The sequence below is a fragment of the Grammomys surdaster genome, unplaced genomic scaffold (assembly GCF_004785775.1).
Source record: "Grammomys surdaster isolate TR1022 unplaced genomic scaffold, NIH_TR_1.0 125928, whole genome shotgun sequence".
Classification (NCBI taxonomy): domain Eukaryota; kingdom Metazoa; phylum Chordata; class Mammalia; order Rodentia; family Muridae; genus Grammomys; species Grammomys surdaster.
This window is the reverse complement of record NW_021620751.1, coordinates 229,402-252,886: the sequence shown is the minus strand read 5'-3', so window position 1 is coordinate 252,886 and position 23,485 is coordinate 229,402. Positions and strand designations below refer to the sequence as shown.

At 38.1% G+C, this 23,485-nt stretch overlaps 1 protein-coding gene and 1 long non-coding RNA gene across 2 annotated transcripts in view; one reads left to right on the top strand and one right to left on the bottom strand.

Annotated features, from left to right (window-relative positions):
* The window catches only part of LOC114608600 (UDP-glucuronosyltransferase 2B17-like), a 109,711-nt gene that overhangs the window by 39,636 nt on the left and 46,590 nt on the right, over positions 1-23,485 (top strand). The gene's annotated exons all lie outside the window — the stretch shown is intronic.
* On the bottom strand, positions 365-22,897 carry LOC114608605. Its single transcript, XR_003709392.1, has 3 exons — positions 22,798-22,897; positions 22,156-22,440; positions 365-1,071 (listed from the first exon to the last, which is right to left on the bottom strand). It is a non-coding gene; the product is annotated as an uncharacterized LOC114608605 (long non-coding RNA).

Here is a 23,485-nt window from a genome sequence, read left to right as displayed (position 1 = left end):
TTCCCTGATGACTAAGGTGGTTGAACATTTCTTTAGGCACTTTTTGTCCATTCAAGATTCCTCAGTTCAGAATTCTTTGTTTAGTTCTGTACCCCATTTTTAATAGGGTTGTGTGGTCTCTGGAACTTATCGAGTTCTTTGTGTATACTGGTTATCAGCCCTCTCTCAGATGCACTGATGGTAAAGACCTTTTCACAATCTGTAGGGTGCAATTTTGTCCTGTTGACAATGTCCTTTGCCTTACAGTAGCTTTTCAATTTTATGAGATCCCATTTGTCTATACTTGATCTTAGAACCTAAACACTGGTGTTCTGTTCAGGAAATTTTCCTCTGTGCCGAAGTGTTCAAGGCCACTTTCTGTTCTATTAGATTCAGTGTATCTTGTTTTATGTAGAGATCCTAGATCTACTTGGACTTGAGCTTTGTACAAGAAATAAAAATGGATCAGTTTGCATTCTTCAACATGCTGAGACCATGATTTAGGCCAGTACCATTTGTTGAATATGATGTCTTTTTTCCACTGGATGGTTTTGGATACTTTGTCAAAGATCAGATGATCATAGATGTGTGGATTTAATTCTGGGTCTTCAATTCTATTCCATTGATCTACCTGTTTATCTCTGTACCAATACCATGTGGCTTTTATTAAGATTTCTCCATACTACAGCTTGAGGTCAGAGATGGTGATTCTCCCTTAAATTCTCTTATTTTTGAGAATACTTCACAATGTCCTGGGTTTTTTGTTTATTATTCCAGAAGAATTTGAGAATTGTTCTTTCTATTTCTGTTAAGAATTGAGTTGGAATATTGATGAAGTTTGCATTTAATCTGGATCTTTAGGAGCTCCTAGAGACATGGCCAGTAACCAGGGAGTATATAAGGACTGGCCTAAGGCTTCTGATAGCAGAAGACTCCCTGGGCTGGCCCAAGCAGGATAGGATGTGCCTAATCCTGTAGAGACTTGAGTACTCAGTGAAGGGAGATGGCTGGTATAGTGGGACAGGCAGAACACACCTTTGGAGACAAGTGGGAGGTGGAATGGGTTGAAAAACTGTGGGAAGGAGATGTCATCTGGAATGTAAACAAATATAACAATTAAATAAAAATCAAAGTATTAACCTTCACGTATTTGAATATTGTCCATTTGTCTCTTTCTTCTAGACTGATACTACAGTATTCTCTTGAGATGTTTTCATGCCACTTCTAGGCTGATACTACAGTATTCTCTTGAGATGTTTTCATGCCGCTTATAGGAATTTGGTATTTGTCACTGGGTTCAGACAAGGAAGTAGGCTCAGATAAGAATATTAGAAACAGTGACTATCGGCTTTGTTTACTTCTTTGCTTTATTACTGTGAGTCAGTAGGCTATGAAGGGAACTGGGTACCTGGTCTACCTCAGGCTTTAAACCCTGGTGACCCTTGGTGATGTTGAGTCATGCTTCTGGGCTCCTGGCTTCTTTCAGAAAGCTACAGCCCACTACAGCCCCCATAGCGAGGTCTGTGGCCATCGGTCAGATAGAAGTAGCACTCCAAGCCCTCACACATGTAGATAAACTATCCCCAAGCTGTCAGAACAAGCCAATAGAAAGTACTTGCTGCTAGACCCTAACCCACCCCAAAACTGTATATAAGAATCCTATCCAGAGGGTAGGAAATAATTACTCCTTTGTCTGAGAGCTTCTGTCAAAAGAGCTGTTATACTACTACTGGGAAAGAGATCTGCTCTCTGGAAACACCATCAGGAGCTTCCCTACACTCCTTGCTAGATTGTTGACCTCTCACCAACTCTGTCTGGCCCAATTCAGCACACAACAACAGGTGCAATGTCTTGAAGCAACTGAAGAGGTTACAGCAGAGATTGAGGTGGAGGTAGCTGAAGCAGAGGAGGCAGCGGAGGTAATTTCCCCTCCCTGCCCACACTCTCTCCCCTTTGTCTGAGCCTTCACAGCTGGCCGGGCCAGAGACCTCTGTCCTAAGCCTTCAGCACACAGGCCAACAAATTACTACCTCATGTGGTCTCTTTGCTTACTACTTTAATGAATTATTACCTTGTGTGATCATTTTGCTTACTACTCTGCTTGATTACTTTCTTGTGTGATCTCCTAGTTTACTACTTTTCTTGATGACTGTCTTTGATCTAAGAACTGACCATGTGTTTTGGATATACCTAGAATGATATAAAAGCAGGCTGGAGAGAACTAAAGCTGCTTCAGCATCAGTACAGGCTGGAGTTGTGTTGCAATTTTGTCTACCTGTTTTCTTTTTCAATCCTCACTCCCTGGATTGAGACTCTGTTGACTGATTAAGCTGGCTTGGTCAGATGGCACCCAAAGTGAGGCTCAGGGAAGGAGGATACAGTTGAAGGACACCACTGAGAGAGCAATACTCAAAAAGGAAATGAAAGGGAAAGAAAGATACAAGATTTGGGCCAATAGAAAATACATTTTGTAAACAGAGACAAGGTAATGGTAGAATGTACATGAAAGATATAGGAAACTAAAGTAGATTTGAAATAAACCATGTAAAAAGACAAGGTAATGGGAGAATGTATTTTGTCTATGTGTTTAGAGTTATGATGGATTATAGAGGAGCAAAGATAATTCTCATAGATGCTTTTAGTCTTTGGATCCTGATCAGAGATAGTTTACATGAGAGAGGAAATGGGTTTCAGAAGAACATTTGTCCCCTCTATCTGGGACACTGTGTAGAAAGAGAAGGAACATGAACATGAAGTTGACACTGACATTTGGCCTATTGCATGGGCAAACTTTCTAGGCAAATTGGATAATCAATATCAGAAGACAATTTCTTACAATTTGCCTCTCTTGAGAATGTGCACTTCAAATTGTAATGACTTGTACTGAATGTCCTCAGTTTCTTCATCCACCACATAACTGTATTAGTCCTCTAAGACTGGTACCTAATCAATTATGGCAAATGGATGTTACGCCTATTTCTGACTTTGGAAAAGTAAAATATGTACATGTGACTACTGATACCTTCTCAAGCTTTGTTTTTGCAACTGCTTTATCAGGAGAGGCAACTAAAATTGTGATGACTCATTGCCTCCTTTGTTTTTCAATGCTGGCTATTCGAAATCAGATTAAAACCAATAATGGAACTGGCTATTGCAGCCAAGCTTTTGAGATTTTTTTATTGACAATTTAATATTAACCATATTACTGGGATTTTATATAATTCTCGAGGACAAGGTATTGTGGGACAGGAACATGGAATTTTAAAACAATATCCTCATGAAATAAATAAGGGAGAATTACATATACCACAAATTTATTTAAATCTTTAAAAATTTCTATGCAAGGAAATTTTTGCTAAGTGTCTATGGCAACCTACAAATTGACATATTTATGCCTAGGTGAAATGGAAAGATCCACTTATTGGCATATGGCGTGATCACAATCATGTATTAATATGGGAAAGAGGGCATGTTTGTGTTTATTTTTTTTCTTCTTCAGGATGCTGAAGAAGCATGGTAGCTGCCAGTGTGATCAGTGACAAATGTTGATGCTGGGAGAAAGAATGGTACTGACTGTGATCTTGCTGAGTGCCCTGACAATGGTTACAGGGAAGCTGTATTGGGCCTATGTTCCTGACCTACCACTGATACATGCAGCAGTGTGGTCTAGACTGGAGATTGTCATGATCTCCCTTAACAATGGAGCCAACTTATAATAGGACTATGACTTTCAATGCATTTGGTGATGGGATTTCTGTTTACTTTGTGAAGAATAGTATAGGTATATTTGTGTGTTTCCTTTAAATATGAATTTATTATTAATTGGTCTTGTCAAAATTACTTTTGTTTCTTTTATGGTATTTAGTGAAATTTGTATTAATTGTACACTTTCTAATTGTGTTAGTGTACTGAAATCTCACATGTCTGTTATGGTGATTTATCAACCAGCTTTTGTATTATTGCTTGTGAGTATTACAGGACCTTGGTAATCTGGAAAAGACTTGGAAATACTGGAAGAAGTGAGTCAGAGTTTGAGCAGAAGCAGGAGGGTAATGGGCTTGATTATTGCTGGTATAGCAGCTTTGATTATATTAATAGCTAGCATAATTGCTTCTGCAATTGCTTTGATATAAGAAGTTAAAACAGCTACTTTTGTTAGTCATTTAGCAAGAAAAAATGTTACTAATTCTCTGAGTAATCAAGAAGAATCAGATAGATGTCTAGAACAATAAATTGACATTCTTACTGATACTGTTCAAACTATTGGAGAGGAAGGTCAGAGCTTAAGATTAAGAAGTCATCTTGAATGCCATCTAACTATCAACGGAAATTTCAACAAGACTTGCAGGGTATTTGGCATAACTCTAACACCATTCTAAATAGTCTAACTTTCTGTAAGGAGATCATTAATTTAAGGAATATGAAGTTCAAAGCAAACTCATCCCAGGATTGCATGGCATTCCTTTTTTCTTGCTCATCCTGATTTATGGCTTAAGGTCAGTATTTCAATCTTGGTCAGGCTTCAAGAATGGCTTATATAGCCTTCTGCCCCTGCCTGGTCCTCCGGGCTGGAGCAGACACAGAGTCGGTCTGCTCCCGTCCTGTGGAGAAACTGAATCCTGAGTCATCCAGGAGCCACTGCACTCAGAGCAGCTGGTAAGAACTCCATCTCACTCCCTAAACCCCAGAGATAGATCGGGGAGCCAGGGACATCCAGGGCACAGCAGCTACCCAAACCCCGCCCCTCCGGAATTCCACTTCCCTTCTGCCCCTGCCTGGTCCTCCGGGCTGGGGCAGACACAGAGTCGGTCTGCTCCCGTCCTGTTGAGAAACTGAATCCTGAGTCATCCAGGGGCCACTGCACTCAGAGCAGCTGGTAAGAACTCCATCTCACTCCCTAAACCCCAGAGATAGATCAGGGAGCCAGGGACATCCAGGGCACAGCAGCTACCCAAACCCCGCCCCTCCGGAATTCCACTTCCCTTCTGCCCCTGCCTGGTCCTCCGGGCTGGAACAGACACAGAGTTGGTCTGCTCCTGTCCTGTGGAGAAACTGAATCCTGAGTCATCCAGGAGCCACTGTACTCAGAGCAGGTGACACAGAGTCGGTCTGCTCCTGTCCTGTTGAGAAACTGAATCCTGAGTCATCCAGGAGCCACTGCACTCAGAGCAGCTGGAGCCACTGCACTCAGAGCAGCTGAAACTGAATCCTGAGTCATCGAGGACCCACTGCACTCAGAGCAGAAGGATTTCCAGATCCAAGAGGTGGCCTGAGTCCCAGGAGTTATTCCACCCAGGAGATTAGGAGCATAAGACCACAGAGACCTCTGGACTCTGAGGAGCTCTGCAATAAGCAAGATACCTGAAATACAGACTCCAGTTTTACACAGTGAGGGCAGGTACCACTAGAGTTAACCAGATGGCGAAAGGCAAGCGCAGGAACATAAGCAACGGAAACCAAAGTTTCTTGGCATCATCAGTGCCCAATTCTCCCAATATAGCAAGCCCTGAACACCCCATCACACCTGAAAAGCAGGATTCAGAATTAAAATCACTTCTCATGATGATGATAGAGGATTATAAGAAGGAATTAAGTAACTCCCTTAAAGAAATACAGGAGAGTACAAGTAAACAGATAGAAGCCCTTAAAGAGGAATCACAGAAATCCCTTAAAGAAATGGAAGAAAACACAAAGAAGGAATTAAACAAAAACATTCAGGATCTGAAACTAGAAATAGAAACAATAAAGAAAGTTCAAAGGGAGACAACCATGGAGATAGAAAACCTAAGAAAGAGATCAGGAGTCACAGACGCAAGCATCACCAACCGAATACAAGAGATAGAAGAGAGAATCTCAAATGCAGAAGATACGGTGGAAAATATTGACACAGTTGTCAAAGAAAATGCAAAACGCAAAAAACTCCTAACTCAAAACATCCAGGAAATCCAGGACACAATGAGAAGACCAAACCTAAGGATAATAGGCATAGATGAGAATGAAGATTCCCAACTTAAAGGGCCAGTAAATATCTTCAACAAAATTATTGAGGAAAACTTCCCTAACCTAAAGAACAAGATGCCCATAAACATACAAGAAGCCTACAGAACACCAAATAGACTAGACCAGAAAAGAAATACCTCCCGTCACATAATAATCAAAACATCAGATGCACAAAACAAAGAAAAAATACTAAAAGCAGTAAGGGAAAAAGGTCAAGTAACATATAAAGGCAGACCTATAAGAATTACACCAGACTTCTCACCAGAGACTATAAAAGCCAGAAGAGCCTGGACTGACATCATACAGACACTAAGAGAACACAATTGCCAGCCCAGATTACTATACCCAGCAAAACTCTCAATCACTATAGATGGTGAAACCAAGATATTCCATGACAAAACCAAATTTGCACAATATCTTCCCACAAACCCAGCACTTCAAAGGATAATTGATGGAAAATGCCAACACAAGGAGGGAAACTACAACCTAGGAAAAGCAAGTAAGTAATCTTCCAACAACCCCCAAAAAAGATACAAACATAACTTTACCTCTAATAACAAAAATAACAGGAAGCAACAATCATTTTTCCTTAATATCTCTTAACATCAATGGTCTCAATTCCCCAATAAAAAGACGCAGACTATCAGACTGGATACACAAACAAGACCCAGAATTTTGCTGCATACAAGAAACGCACCTCAGTGACAAAGACAGACACTACCTCAGAATAAAAGGGTGGAAAACAATTTTTCAAGCCAATGGTCCCAAGAAACAAGCTGGAGTAGCCATTCTAATATCAAATAAAATCGACTTTCATCCAAAATTAATCAAAAAAGATAAGGAAGGACACTTCATACTCATCAAAGGAAAAATCTACCAAGGTGAACTCTCAATTCTGAACATCTATGCTCCAAATGCAAGGGCACCTACATACATAAAAGAAACTTTACTAAAGCTCAAAACACACATTACACCTCACACAATAATAGTGGGGGATTTCAACACCCCACTCTCAGCAATGGACAGATCATGGAAACAGAAACTAAACAGAGACACTTTGAAATTAACAGAAGTTATGAACCAAATGGACTTAACAGACATCTATAGAACATTTCATCCTAAAACAAAAGAATATACCTTTTTCTCAGCACCTCATGGTACCTTCTCCAAAATAGACCATATAATTGGTCACAAAACAAGCCTCTACAGATACAAAAAGATTGAAATAATCCCTTGCATCTTATCAGATCACCACGGACTAAGACTGGTATTTAATAATGACAAAAACAATGGAAAACCCACGTACACATGGAAACTGAACAACTCTCTACTCAATGATGACTTGGTCAAGGAAGAAATAAAGAAAGAAATAAAAGACTTTTTAGAATTCAATGAAAATGAGGACACATCATACCAAAACTTGTGGGACTCCATGAAGGCAGTGCTAAGAGGAAAGCTCATAGCTCTAAGTGCCTACAAAAAGAAACTGGAAAGAGCACACACTAACAAGTTGACTGCACAACTAAAAGCTCTAGAACAAAAAGAAGCAAATACACCCAGGAGGAGTAGAAGGCAGGAAATAATCAAACTCAGGGCTGAAATCAACCAAATAGAAACAGAAAGAACAATACAAAATATCAATAAAACCAGGAGTTGGTTCTTTGAGAAAATCAACAAGGTAGATAAACCCTTAGCCAGATTAACCAGAGGGCACAGAGACAGTATCCAAATTAATAAAATCAGAACTGAAAAGGGAGACATAACAACAGAAACTGAAGAAATTCAAAAAATCATCAGATCCTACTACAAAGGCCTATACTCAACAAAACTGGAAAACCTGGATGAAATGGACAATTTCCTAGACAGATACCAGGTACCGAAGTTAAACCAGGAGCAGATAAACCATCTAAATAGTCCCATAACCCCTCAGGAAATAGCAGCAGTCATCAAAAGCCTCCCCACTAAAAAAAGCCCAGGACCAGATGGTTTTAGTGCTGAATTCTATCAGACCTTCAAGGAAGACCTAATACCAATTCTCTTCAAACTATTCCACAAAATAGAGACAGAAGGAACACTACCCAATTCGTTCTATGAAGCTACAATTACACTCATACCCAAACCCCACAAGGACCCAACAAAGAAAGAGAACTTCAGACCAATCTCCCTTATGAACATCGATGCAAAAATACTCAATAAAATTCTAGCAAACCGAATCCAAGACCACATCAAAACAATCATCCATCATGATCAAGTAGGTTTTATCCCAGGAATGCAGGGATGGTTCAATATTCGGAAATCCATCAATGTAATCCACTATATAAACAAACTTAAAGAAAAAAACCACATGATCATCTCACTAGATGCTGAGAAAGCATTTGACAAAATTCAACATCCCTTCATGATAAAAGTCTTGGAAAGATCAGGAATTCAAGGCCCCTACCTAAACATAGTAAAAGCAATTTACAGCAAACCAGTAGCCAACATCAAGCTAAATGGAGAGAAACTTGAAGCAATCCCACTAAAATCAGGGACTAGACAAGGTTGCCCACTCTCCCCCTACCTATTCAATATAGTACTGGAAGTCTTAGCCAGAGCAATTAGACAGCAAAAAGAAGTCAAAGGGATACAAATAGGAAAGGAAGAAGTCAAAATATCGCTATTTGCAGATGATATGATAGTATACTTAAGTGACCCCCAAACTTCCACCAGAGAACTCCTAAACCTGATAAACAACTTCAGCAAAGTGGCTGGTTATAAAATCAACTCAAACAAATCAGTAGCCTTCCTCTACATGAAAGATAAACAGACTGAAAAAGAAATTAGGGAAATGACACCCTTCACAATAGTTGCAAATAATATAAAATACCTTGGTGTGAATCTAACCAAGCAAGTGAAAGACCTGTATGACAAGAACTTCAAGTCTCTGAAGAAAGAAATTGAAGAAGATCTCAGAAGATGGAAAGATCTCCCATGCTCATGGATTGGCAGGATTAATATAATAAAAATGGCCATCTTGCCAAAAGCAATCTACAGATTCAATGCAATCCCCATTAAAATCCCAACTCAATTCTTCACAGAGTTAGAAAAGGAAATTCTCAAATTCATATGGAATAACAAAAAACCCAGTATAGCGAAAACTATTCTCAACAATAAAAGAACTTCTGGAGGAATTACCATCCCTGACCTCAAGCTGTACTACAGAGCAATAGTGATAAAAACTACCTGGTATTGGTACAGAGACAGGCAGGAAGATCAATGGAATAGAATTGAAGACCCAGAAATGAACCCACACTCCTATGGTCACTTGATCTTTGACAAAGGAGCTAAAACTGTCCAGTGGAAAAAGGACAGCATTTTCAACAAATGGTGCTGGTTCAACTGGAAGACAACATGTAGAAGAATGAAAATTGATCCATTCTTATCTCCTTGTACAAAGCTCAAGTCTATGTGGATAAAGGACCTCCACATAAAACCAGATACACTGAAACTAATAGAAGAGAAGGTGGGGAAAAGCCTCGAATACTTGGGCACAGGGGAAAAGTTCCTGAACAGAACTCCAATGGCATATGCTCTAAGATCGAGAATTGACAAATGGGACTTCATAAAATTGCAAAGTTTCTGTAAGGCAAAGGACACTGTCAATAGGACAAAACGACAACCAACAAATTGGGAAAAGATCTTTACCAATCCTTCATCTGATAGAGGGCTAATATCCAATATATACAAAGAACTCAAGAAATTAGACTCCAGACAACCAAATTACCCTATTAAAAAATGGGGTATAGAGCTTAACAAAGAATTTTCAACGGAAGAAACTCGAATGGCCGAGAAGCATCTAAAGAAATGTTCAGCATCCTTAGTCGTCAGGGAAATGCAAATCAAAACAACCCTGAGATTCCATCTCACACCAGTCAGAATGGCTAAGATTAAAAACTCAGGTGATAGTAGATGCTGGCGAGGGTGTGGAGAAAGAGGAACACTCCTCCATTGTTGGTGGGACTGCAAGATGGTGCAACCACTTTGGAAATCAGTCTGGCGGTTCCTCAGAAAATTGGACATAGCATTACCCGAGGATCCAGCTATACCACTCCTAGGCATATACCCAGAAGATGCTCGAACATATAACAAGGACATATGCTCAACTATGTTCATAGCAGCCTTATTTATAATAGCCAGGAGCTGGAAAGAACCCAGATGTCCTTCAACTGAGGAATGGATTCAAAAAATGTGGTATATTTACACAATGGAGTATTACTCAGCTATTAAAAACAATGAATTCGAGAGGTTCCTAGGTAAATGGATGGAACTAGAAATTATCATCCTGAGTGAGGTAAGCCAATCACAAAAGAAGACACATGGTATTCACTCACTGATTATTGGATATTAGCCTAGAACCTTGAAATGCCCAAGATGCAACTCACAGGCCACATGAAGCCCATAAAGAAGGAAGACCAAGTGAGGGTGATTCGGTCCTTCTTAGAAGGAGCAACAAAATACTCAAGGGAGCAAATATGGAGACAAAGTGAGGGACAGAAACTGAAGGAGGGGCCGTCTCAAGACCACCCCACCTGAGTATCTATCCCATGTGCAATCACCAAAGGTAGATGCTGATGTGGAAGACAGGAAGTGCATGCTGATAAGAGCCTGATATGGATATCTCCTCAGAGGCCTTCAAGAGTCAGACATATTCAGAGGCAGATGCTCACAACTAGCCATTGAACTGATCATGGGGTTCTCAATAGAGGAGTTAGAGTGAAGACTGAAGGAGCTGAAAGGGTTTGTGGCACCATGAGGAGAGCAACAATACCAACCAACCACAGCTCCCAGGGTCTAAACCACCAGCCTGGGAGCACTTAGGGGGGGATCCAGGGCTTCAGCTGAATATGTAAAAGTGGAGGGCCCTGCTGGGCATAGGTGGAAGAAGAGAACCTTGACCTCATGAAGGCTGGATGCCCCAGGGGGTGGGAATTTTGAGGGTGGGGAGGTGGGAGTGGGGGGGGTGTAGATAGAGGTTACATCCACAGAGAAGGAGGAGGAGGGGCGAGGGGATTGGGGGTTCCGAGGGGGTGGTGGGGGATGGGGTAAGGGGACAACATAGGAAATGTAAATAAATCATCCAATAAAAAAAAAAGAAAAAAAAAAAAAAAAGAATGGCTTATATAGATTGATCATGTTGGCCCTTCTTGTCCTAGGAATACTTTTATCCCTTCCCTATCTATTGTGGTAAAACTTGCTTTTAACAACATCAACATGTCGACTGCCAAAATACATGGCTTGAAACTAAAATAGATCCCAAGACAGAGTTACTAATCTAACAGGCTGTCATCCAATGACAGATAATTTTCTGTACAGTGCCTTACCAACCTAAGACAGAATTACACTGCTTATGAAAATGTAAATTCCAAAATGGGCAAGGAGGCATTCTTGTCACAATCACCTAAGAGACAGGTGCAGTCTTGTTTATGAAATAAAAAAGAGGGAGATGATGAGAGCTTTTGATGCCACTTCTAGGAATCTGGCATTTTTCACTGGGCTCAGACAAGGATGTAGACTCAGATAAGAATATCAGAAACAGTGACCAATGGTTTTGTTTCCTATTTTGCTTAATTACTACCTTATGTGATCTCTTTGCTTACTACTTTACACAATTATTACCTTGTGTGATCCTTTTGCTCACTACTCTGCTTGATTACTTTCTTGTATGATCTCCTTGTTTACTGTTTTACTTGATTACTGTATTTGATCTAAGAACTGACTGTGGTTTTTGGATATACCTAAAAGATATAAAAGCATGCTGGAGAGAAATATAGCTCTTTCAGCCTCAGCACAGGCTTGAGTCATGTTGTAAATTTGTCTGTTTTTCTTTTCCAATCCTCACTCCCTCGCTTGACACCCTGTTGACTGACTGATATGGCTTTGTCAGTATTCATATATCTATATATTATTTTTAAAAAAGCTAACTCAGACACTCTAAGCACTCACATAGCAATTTATTTTTTCTGTAATCATCTTAATTTTTTGTAGTCTGAAGCAAAGGGTTATTTATTTTAGATTTCAGGTTTAACTGGTAGGAATATGTAGGTTCCACAGAAATTATAGACAAAAATCACATGATCAAAATCTCATTCTCTAAACAGTACAGAAAATTTATTCATATTTTCAAGGACTGTTTATGAATGTTCTCAATTAATACTTATAAAAGAATGTGTTGACTATTAAAAAGTAAGTGATTGTGTCATATTAGAATATAGTGGATTGGCATAATGCTGCTTGCATTCTGAAGCTTATTTGGGGCCCTGAATACTGGTTGCCCCAAAGACAAAAGGTAACACACAATAAAACATTGAGTGAACCTGTCCCCACATTATTTCTTATTGGTAAGTAAAGATACCAACAGCCAATAGCTGGGCAGAAGAGTGGAGTTGGAGTTTCTCACACTTGGGATCAGAGAGGAACATGAGGATCTTGAGAAGTAGCCATGTGTTAGGTGAGCCATAAGATTGTGGCTCTGAGGGTTGGCCAGTTGAAGTTGAGATCATCCCAGATGAAATCCTATGTAACTCAAAGTTTCTATAGGAAAGTATATTCTAACATTAAAGAGAGAAAGCAGGTGTCCAAGTCGAGTTGTTTAAGGCTTATTTGAACTGTAAATGCTGTGTGTGTGTATGTGTGTGTGTTTCATCTGAGATCTTAAATACAAAGGTAGTGTGAAAACCCCAGGCCAGGATTTAAATAATTTCTATAGCACTAAAGCAAGGTTGTTCCCTCTGTATGTTTTTATAGAAAATTTGTAGGATTTTAAAATGTACACTTCTGTGTCAAATGCTGATAATGAAGAATGTTCTGCAGTCAGGTAGGGAAGAAATAATTCATGACCTTTGTTCAACCATTGGAAAAGTAAAAATTTGTAGCTGATAAAATAAGTAAGAAACAAGGATGTATAATGTTTACTATTTTTGCTGTAATCAAATGTGCTGAACATAAACATCTCAAGGGAAAAACAAAACACTGTGTTTTGAATTATGGTTATAGACCCTAGAATGTATGATGGACAGGAAGACAGGCCAGCAGGCAGCCAGAGGAGGAAGCTCACTCATCACATCTCAACCACATATAGAAAGCAGAGTGAGAAGAAAGTTGGGCTTAGGTACAAACTATGAAAACTTGCTCCAGTGATGTTCTTCCTCTAGTAATATTTAAGTCCTTTAAAATCCATAACCTCAAAGAGCATTGCCAATTTTGGAGCAAGTGTTCAATTATATCAGCCTATCTGAGACATTTCTCATTCAAAGCGTAACAGGAAATAACCCTATTACTTAATTCTCATTTCATAGAATCTCATATGTTGTTTGCCTTCTAATATTCTAAGTTCTACCACATCACTGTAGAACACTTGTACTGTTTTGGAATAAGTGTCATCAAAACACATGAAATGCACCTGAAATGAATTACATGAATGATGGAACCAATAGAAGTTTTGACTAAGGTAAACTTAGCTTTGATATTCGATCTCAGCAACTCTGCTTGTCATCCTTATGCTGTTCTGATATGCTTTGATGAATGTTATAAAAGAGATACATAACTCTTATGACAGTTGTACCTTTCAGCATTGAGATAAAAGAGATAGTACCATAAAAGTAAGAGTAGGCTGTTTAAATGTGTAACCTAATATTTTAGGATAAATTTATATAGTGAAAATCTACTGGACAGGATCAAATAAAAAATGTCCACCATTGTCATACTTTGATCTTTAAGCATTTCAGTTGAGAGGTTCTTCCCTGGAAAAGACAATTTCTCTCCCACTCTCAGCATTCCTTAGGTGCCTATGATAATTTTGTATACAGTTAGGGCCAGGGTGAGACTGGCCTCTTCCCATACTAGCATGAATATGAGTGTCATCCTTATTCAGATCTTGTTGAGGCACCCATGTAGTTGGCACTGCATGAATGTAACTTTCCTGATATTTCTCAAAGGTGCAACATCAAAGCAGACAGCTTGGCTCTCTGGCTCTTTAAATCTTTTTACCCTGTGTTCTATGATCATTCACAAATAGTTAGATCAATATTGGAAACAGAACTCAATTATTTTAGGCCTATTGGTCCCATCAAATATTATCATCCTCTCTATATATAAATTCACAGGTAGGAAATGAAAAAATAGTTACTAAGTCCCTCCATCAAGGTTGATACATGTTTACTTCAATCAACATTTAATAAAAATGTCACTGGTTAGTGTAGCAAATCTCCATGTTTTATTGTTAATTGTAGGGCAAAGTATGTCATGCAAGCAGGGGGTTGACCCTAAGCCAGAATGCAGTTGAGACATGTTCAAAACCTAAAAACCTCCTCCAGGTTCTGAGATTGTATGCCAAGGTACAAGTAGTCTACAGGCTAAATAAGCTTAAACATCTGGCATTCCTCTGCAGTAAATGAAGAATTTCTAACATCTTGGTATGAACCAATAATGTACACTCATCCTCAAAACTTCCTACCCACTCCCCAAAGATAATATAGTCCTTTTACACACCCCCAGAAGAAAGCTGTAATACTGAAAATCTGTCTCAGACTAGGCTTCTCCCAGGCCCATCACCCCTTGACCCCAGGCAGTTAAGTGTTGGGAGCCAACTCCTAGCAGAAAGTGGCTATCATCTTTGCAGCCATCTCAAGCCATGTACTCTGACAAGAGACTTGTTTTCAATAGCCCACAACAGTGGCGCACACTCTGATAAACATCTTTTTTTTCTCACATATCTTGTTTTGCTGTTTAGTGCCCCCAGCTGCAAGGCGCATGTGGTATCCACGCTGCAAGACACATGACATAGTGCCTTCAGCTGTGTTCCCCTGCTTGTCCACGAGGGTAAGGCATGTGGTAAAGCCTATAAATACCCAGGATTTCCTTTCAATAAACAAGACTTGATCAGACCCTCTATCTTGTCTCTGTTCTTTGTGTCTCTTACCCTTCCATCCTCACACTCTCTCTTGCTAGACCTTGACTGGCAGACAAGAGCAGTTAAGACTAACCCTCTAACCCATGCTGACCAGACAAGCTTCATTCCTTTCATACCAACTCAGTACTCATCTGTGTCTGAATACCCCAATGGCAGAATTAGAACCAGGCCACACTTAGTGATCACCTTTATAAGCATATAGTCTCTTCTGATTTTTTTCTTTATATATTCTTTCTCTGATCTTGTGGAGTTTTCCTGTTGGATTTGTTTTTATCTTGGTAAAAATTAGGATAATTTTGTTACTGCTAGAGGAAAAAAAATTGAACTAGTATCATGAGTCAAGATAATAGAAATGAAGGACAATCAAAAAATGAGATCAATCCATGTTAGATAACCTATTAATAATTAACAAAAAAATTATATGATTGATATTCTCACTTGTCAAGTTGAGAACATCTGGAATCAACAGAGAATAATTAGATTCCCTAAATAAAAAATGTTTTTAAAATACCTGAATGGAACATACAGGTTAATAGGATGTTGTAAAAAAATGTACATAATGTTGCAATAGAAGAAAGAGATGAATTGAATGGCAATGGCACCAAATGTAATATATATATATATATTCCTTGCTGGAAACAATCCATCACGACTGTGTTATGATTCTAAATGCATATGTACCAACACAGATTTAACAATTTCAGAAAGGAAACACTAATAAATCTAAAGCCACATATAAAATTCAAAATCTATTATTCTAGTGAGTGAAATATCTCACTCATATCAATACACAGGTCATCAAAATATAGAGAAATATAAGAGGTAAATGATAATGTACATGAAATGTATCTAACACACTTCTTCAGTGCTTTGTACACAGACACATTAAAGCATAATTTTCTCAAATATATTGAAGACTCAAATCAATCAAATAAGAAATGAAACAGATTAATTTTGGTGGAAATTTAAAACATAATAGAATTCACCTTAAAATTTATATTACATGAAATTGGAAAGAAAGGTATATGTAACTAGACTAAAATAAAATAAAAACTTAAAGCAAGTCCATAACTGTTGGTGAGATTAAATCCCTAATTAGTAAATCTCTTATTGGTGCAGGACTAGCCTGAAACCATTTATATCTTACGATATGTAGTTGGATAGTCTCTATTTGATGGAGAGAGTTTTCTTTGTTGAGGAAGTACATGCTGTACTTATCTAACATTATAAGGATATGGTTTAGAATCTAGAAGGGGATTAACTGGTCTAACAAAGTAACAATAATAGATAATAGGTACTTTTTTTTAATAACCTCATCAGTTCCAAGATGTTGGCTAGGTTGCTGTTATCATGCATGCTTGATTTGCTGCTAAAGAAGCCTTAGATCTGATTTGGGAGCTGTAGGTCTACTTAATGCACCTTTACATAGATACATAGACATGCTGGTTTATTGTAAATCACAGGTGTTACAACATAGCTCCAGCATCTGTTGCCCAAGGAATAAGTGGAAAGGGGGTGGAAAGTTTCTAAGACATAGAATAAAAGTGTCTCTGATACTCACCTAGACTTGTCTACAAAAATAGAGCAGAAAAATAGCAATTCAATTTCACAGAGTCCTATCCCTAGTCAAAGAAGGACATACAGTTGTCTGTAATTCCAGCATAATACCTAACTACATTCTAAATGTTTACCTTTATAATTCACAATAAAGCAATATGACTGCTTATGCGTGAGCAACCAAAGACACTAGATATACTAACATGGATGGAAAATTGTGCAATGTCATCTTAAACTTATACAGTTTTGTTCTTAACTTTTATGTTTTATTCTTAGGACAAGCTCATATTTTGACGTACAAACTATAGAAACTCATATTTACATCCATACCCACCCCCTGGATATTTTTAATTGTCTTAAACAAGAATTAAGTTTAAATAACAGCAGAGCACAGTTAGCAAATTAGGAATACCTGAAGATATACACTTAGCTACTAAATATTTTCCTTTTGCAAACACCAAGCAAACGTTTTCTCTGCTTGGACATATACACCTCCCTGCTTCTGTTTCTTCTCCCACCTTGGGGTTTCACAAAAATGAGAGTTAAAAGAAAGTTTGCAGTTTAGCAAAAATCTGGGCGCATTACCAAAACGGACATGACATGAGGCAATACTCACTGCAAACATTAAAAGGCAGAAAAGCAAGCAAGTAGAGAGACTGAAATCTTCATGTCAACTCTGTAGTTGTAGTTCCCAATGATAAAGACATTCATTAAATTCATTAAAGTCTTTTAATCCTCATCAGACTCATAAAAGATGTCATTTTCTGTTGTCATTTTAAGACAAGGCATTCGTTTTGGATATCTTTTCTCTCTACATTTATAACATTTCCTCTCTCTCTCTCTCTCTCTCTCTCTCTCTCTCTCTCTCTCTCTCTCTCTCTCTCTCTCTCTCTCTCCCCCTTGGATACTCTCGCCTGTCTTGTTCTGCTTGAAGTCTCTGTTTGCGGATTAGACCTTTATTTCCTGTCTTCTGCCACCCACTCATCTGATATATGCTTGCCAATACTATTTTGGTTCTTTACTTTTGATTTCTTATAATGACCTGTTGTGATTCTCTCAATAAATCATTTAATGTTCTGTCTTTACTGCCTTAAGGAGTTTTTGTTTTTAGTCTTATGGAGATTTTGTCATTAACATATAATGTAAGCAGTTGATATGCCCTCTCTTTGTTTACTGTTTATTCTTTCTCTTTTCTTCAGGTTTGTCTCCCCAGTACTAGAGTATATTCACTAGATGAAGGAAATATATTTTTATTGTTGTCAAGTATTGTATACTTTCCTTTATTCATAAAGACATCCTGGCTTTTTATAACTATAAATATGTGTGTGTGTCTGTGTGTGTGTGTGTGTGTGTGTGTGTGTATGTGTGTGTGTATGTATCCCATCTAAAGTCCTATCTAATGCTGTATGAAGTTTCATTTTATATATGCCATATGAAATATTGACTATCTTACGCTATATTCAGGTATCCTCCAAGTCTGGCCCCTTTGGTTCCACAGGGAAGTTTCTTGAACTGTACTCAAAGCACTTACTCATTCTTATGTCAGGTTGCTCAATAGAGATTTACACAGACTGTGCATCACCACTCACTTGGAGTTGAATACAAGTCTCAGTCACAGTCACACAACCTCTGTGATGTCCAAACCGTCAAATCAATACTAAGACTTCAATGTTACGATTTTCAACACAAGACTGGATCTGGAATAACTTCATAGGTTCAGAGCTTCATCACCTCATGAAGGGGAAGGTGTGGCAGAGAAGATAGCTCTGGTTATGGTGGATAGAAGCAGGTAGATCTTACTACTGTATCCCATACTAATATCTGTGAGGTAAGTAGGTGAGTGTGTACAGAAGGCACTGACAGTGCTGATTGTGGCATAGTGACGTCAGATGCCAAAATTAAATTCCTTATAAAATCTCCAAGGTTTGAGTTATTTTAAACTTTTCTATAATTATATAATAGAATATAAATGGCATGTACTGTGTTGTTCTTCAAGCAAATTTAGTTACTTTCTATACTGATCACCTCACAGTCTAGAAAAGTGCAGTCCATAAAAACTGTAAATTTTATTTGATTTCCCTTAACTGCCACTAGGCCTGAGAGACTGGAACCATTTTGTTTATGTTGTGTTGTCATAACAACCATAATTAATAATCATTACATCTAGCAACACTTCTTGAGTAGAGCTACATGTTCTCACCTCATTCACATGTGTTTACACTTGTGATTTCTTTTCCTCAAACTTCCTATTTAAAACTGTTAATACATTCTCCTGCTACCTCTCCACCTACTTTAATCAGACCCAGACTGGTGAACTCAGGACCATACAAGTTAGCTTCCGTTCCTCTACCCATCCTTCTTGCTCACTGAAACCTCTATGGGTATGTTAAGCTACCCTTAGCAGAATGCTATCCCTCTGGACCTCCATTCTCCTCCCAACCCTTTGCACATCTTGATTAGACAGGCAGAACCTGAACCATATAGACCTATGGATCCTAAACCATACAACCCAAGGATACCCATTAGAGGCCTACCACACCAGAAACATTCAGGTTAACCCCTATCACGATGATTACTAGGGAAGGAACATCCAGGGCCAAAGCCATCAAGATGGCTACTGGTCCTCCAAAAGCCACAATGACAAAAGCCACAGCAATAAGACAGCCTTAGAGCACAGCTACCCTACTGCAGCAAGCCATGGGTATCCTAACACAAACAAAGCACAAGAAAATGACCATTAATCTAATCTTCTAGCGATGATAGAGGCCTTTAAAGGGGAAATGAAGAAATCCTTTAAAAAAAAAAAAAGCCAGAAAATACAATCAAACAGATAGCGATCTTTAAAGAGGAAGCTATTAAATCACTCAAAGATGTACATAAAAATACAAAGAAACAGGTGAACGAAATAAAACTGTGTAAAATCAAAAAGTAGAAATAGAAGCAATAGAGAAAAGACAAACTAGGGGAATATTGGAGATTGAAAACAAGGGAAGGAATCAGGAACAACAAATGCAAGTGTCATCAACAGAATATACGAGACAAAAGAAAGAATCTCAGATATAGAAGATACAATAGAAGAAATTCATACATCAGTCAAATAGAATGTTAAATCTAAAACATTCCTGACACAAAACATTTAGAAAATCTGGCATACCATGAAAAGGCCTAACCTATGAGTAATAGGAAAAGAAGATGAAGAGTCCCAGGTCTAAGGTCCAGAAAATATTTCCAACAAAATGTGAGAAGAAAACTTTTCCACCCTACAGAAAGAGATGCCAGTTAATAAACAAAAACTTACAGAACACCAATAGAATGTACCAGAGAAGAAAATTCTCCCACCACATAATAATCAAAATACAAAATCTACAGAACAAAGGATAGATATTAAAAGCAGCAAGGGGAAAAGATACAGGTAACATACATAGTCAGAACTAACAGAATTATACTCAGAATTAGAGTCTTCTGAACAGAGACTCTAAAATCTAGAAGAGACTGAAAAGATATCTTATAACCTCTAAAAACCCACAGATTCCAACCCAGATTAGTATACCAAGCAAAATTCTGTATCATCACAGATGGAGGAAAAATTTTTCAAGACAAATCCAAATTCAGAAAACATTATCCATGAATCAAGCCCTACTGAAAAAACAAGAAGGAAAACTCTAACAAAAAAAAATAAGATAACACAGCAAATAAGTAATTCCATACCAGCAAAAACAAAGAAAAGACAGCATACACACACGCGCACACACACTCACACACACACAAACACACACTAACCGTAACACCACCAACATCAAAATAACAAGAATTAACAATCACTTGTCATTAGTATCTCTCCATATGAATGGGCTCAGTTCTCCAGTAAAAAGACACAGAGTAATAGAATGGATGTTTTATTTTAAAAAAATATACTTCACCAGTAAAGACAGACCTTACTTCAGAGTAAAGGGCTAGAAATAAGTTTTAAAAAACAAATAGGCCCAAGAAGAAAGCTGGAGTATCCATTTTAATGCCTAATAAAATATAATTTCAACAAAAATTAATCAAAAGATACAAAGAAGGGCACTTCATATTCATCAAAGAAAAAAATCTACCTAGTTGATATCTCAATTCTGAATATCTATGCCCCAAGCGCAAAGGAACCCAAATTTGTAAAATAAATGTTGCTAAAGCTTAAATCACACTTTGAACCACACACATTAATAATGGGTGACCTCAACACCCCAGTGTCATCAATTAATTGGACATCAAGAAAAATCTAAACAGAAAAAAAAATGAAACTAATAAACATTATTAAGCAAATGGGCCCAACAGATGTGTATAAAACATTTCACCCAAACACAAAAGAATATACATTCATCTCAGCACCTCATGAATCCTTCTTCAAAATTGACCATATAATCAGTCACAAAGCAAGCCGCAACAGATACAAGAAAATTCAAACAATACCTGGTATCTTATCAGGCCACTATGGATTAAAGCTTCAACAACAGAAACAATGAAATAAAATGGTACATACGCTTGGAAATTGAACAACTCTCTGCTCAGTGATCTGTGGGTAAGGAAAGAAATAAAGAAACCAAATATTTTCTAGAATTCAGTGAAAATGAAGGCACAACAAACCGAAATTCATGGGACACTATGAAAGCAGTGCTAAGAAGAATGGTTATAGCATTAAGTGTTTCCATACAAAAGAGGAGTAGAGCCAGGCAGTGGTAGCACATGCCTTTAATCCCAGCACTTGGGAGGCAGAGGCAGGCGGATTTCTGAGGTAGAGGCCAGCCTGGTCTACAGAGTGAGTTCCAGGACAGCCAGGCAGCCAGGGCTCTACAGAGAAATCCTGTCTCAAGAAAACAAAAACAAACAAAAACAAAAAACAAACTAACAAACAAACAAAAAAGGAGTAGTAGGAAATTCAGGGCAGAAATTAATTAGTTAGTAACAAAGAAAATAATACAAAGTATGGACGTAACCATGAGTTGGTTCTTTTTTTTTTTTCTTTATTTGTTACTTATACAAGTACACAGTAGCTGTCTTCAGTCAAAGCAAAAAAAAAAAAAAAAAAAAAAAAAAAAAAAAAAAGGACATTAGATCCCATTTCAAATGGTAGTGCGCCACCACGTGGTTGCTGGGAATTAAACTTGGGACCTCTAGAAGAGCAGTCAGTGCTCTTAACTGCTGAATCATGTCTCCAGCCGGAAGAGTTCGTTCTTTAGTATTTAAGGAGATAAACAAACACTTAACTAAACAAACCAAAAGGCAGAGAGACAGTATTCAAATAAACAAAATCAGAAATGAAAAGAGAGACACAATGGCAGACACTGACATTCAAAGAATCAATAGCTCTTAATTCAAAAGTCTATATACCACAAAACAGACTCAAAAGAATCTCACGATTATCTCATTATGTGCTGAAAATGCTTTTGACATAATCCAACTCCCCTTTCCTATTAAAAGTATCAGAGAGATCAGGGATACAAAGCATATACCTAAACATAGCACACAGCCAGCCAATAGCCAATATCAAAATGAATGGAGAAAAACTTAAAGGAATGCCACTAAAATCAGCGAGAAGTCTTCCCATTCTCTTTCTACCTAGCATGATTATTCATTCTTTAAGAGGCTCTAAGAGGCTCTACCCAGCATCTGACTCAGATCCAGATACTCACATTTAAACAGTAGATGCAGCTTGGGGATCTTCAGAGGCTGAACCATCAACCAAAGACCATACAAAGGCTGAATTCTAGGCCTCACTTGCACATTTGTAGCAGATCTGTAGTTTGATCTTCATGTGAGTCCCTAACAATTGGAGCTGAGCTATCCCAAAAGCTGTTGCCTGCACATCAGATATGTTCTTCTAGCTGGCTGCCTTGTCTGGCCTCAGTGGGAGAGGATGCACTTCCACAGAGACCTGATTTACCATGGTGGGGGGGAATACCCAGCGGAGCTCCTACCTGCATAGAAGAGAAAGGGAGAGGAATGGAAGGAAGGAATATGGAAAGGAGTGGACCAGAGGGAGGCAGAAAATAGGATGTAGAGCAAATAAATAAAAAAAACCAATTAATTAAAAAAACCTACAAAACTGTTAATCACTTTTGAAATGTGTCTTTCTTAATTCTAATTTAATGTAACTCCAGAACTCATTTTATGTTTCTATTTGCATCATATTTATTGTTTAATCTTTTGTTTTAAGTCCATGTGTTCTTACTCTTGAAGTGAATTTCTTTTTATTCATGAATTAGTTAACTTTCTTTACATTCTCAACACAGCTTCCACTCCTTCCTTTCTCCCAGCCCCTCCCTCTCACCTACCTTTCCTCCATCCTCTCTCTCTTTTACTTCTTGAAGAGGAGGTCTACCTTGGATATGGAGCCCCTCTGGCATGTCGAATTGAAGTAGGACTAGTCACATCTTATCCTATTGAGGCTAGACAAGGCAGCCCTGTTAGGGGAAAGGCATCCACAGGGAGGCTTGGATGACAAAGCATAGGTACATATCATCTTGTTCAGTTTTTAATCTTGTTTGTATATGCTAGTTTACTTTTCTCTTACTTATTCACTTTAATGATATCAGCATATAATGTATAATTTATGATTATTTTCTTCTCTCCTTTCTGTATTAGCTCAGCTATTGCTTTTGTCTTTCACATATTCATACGGTTATGGTGCTATCCTTTTTTTCCTTCTAGTACAGGACTCCCTTAGCCATGTCTTATACAATTGGCCTGACAGTAATAAATTCATGAGTTTTCTTCTTTCTCACAGACTTGCCATTTCCTTAATTTCTGAGAGATAATTTTTTTGCATGTAATTTCAGCCTCTTCTATGTTGGTCTGGAATGTATTACCACATTATATTCTGACACTTAGGGTATCTACTGTGAAGCAGGATGTTTGTCTAATAGTAAATATGTCATGATCTCAAATGTTATTTTTCTATTGATGTTTTCCTTTTTTCTTTGTACAGGATTTTGCCAAGTTGATGAAAAAAGTAAACCAGAT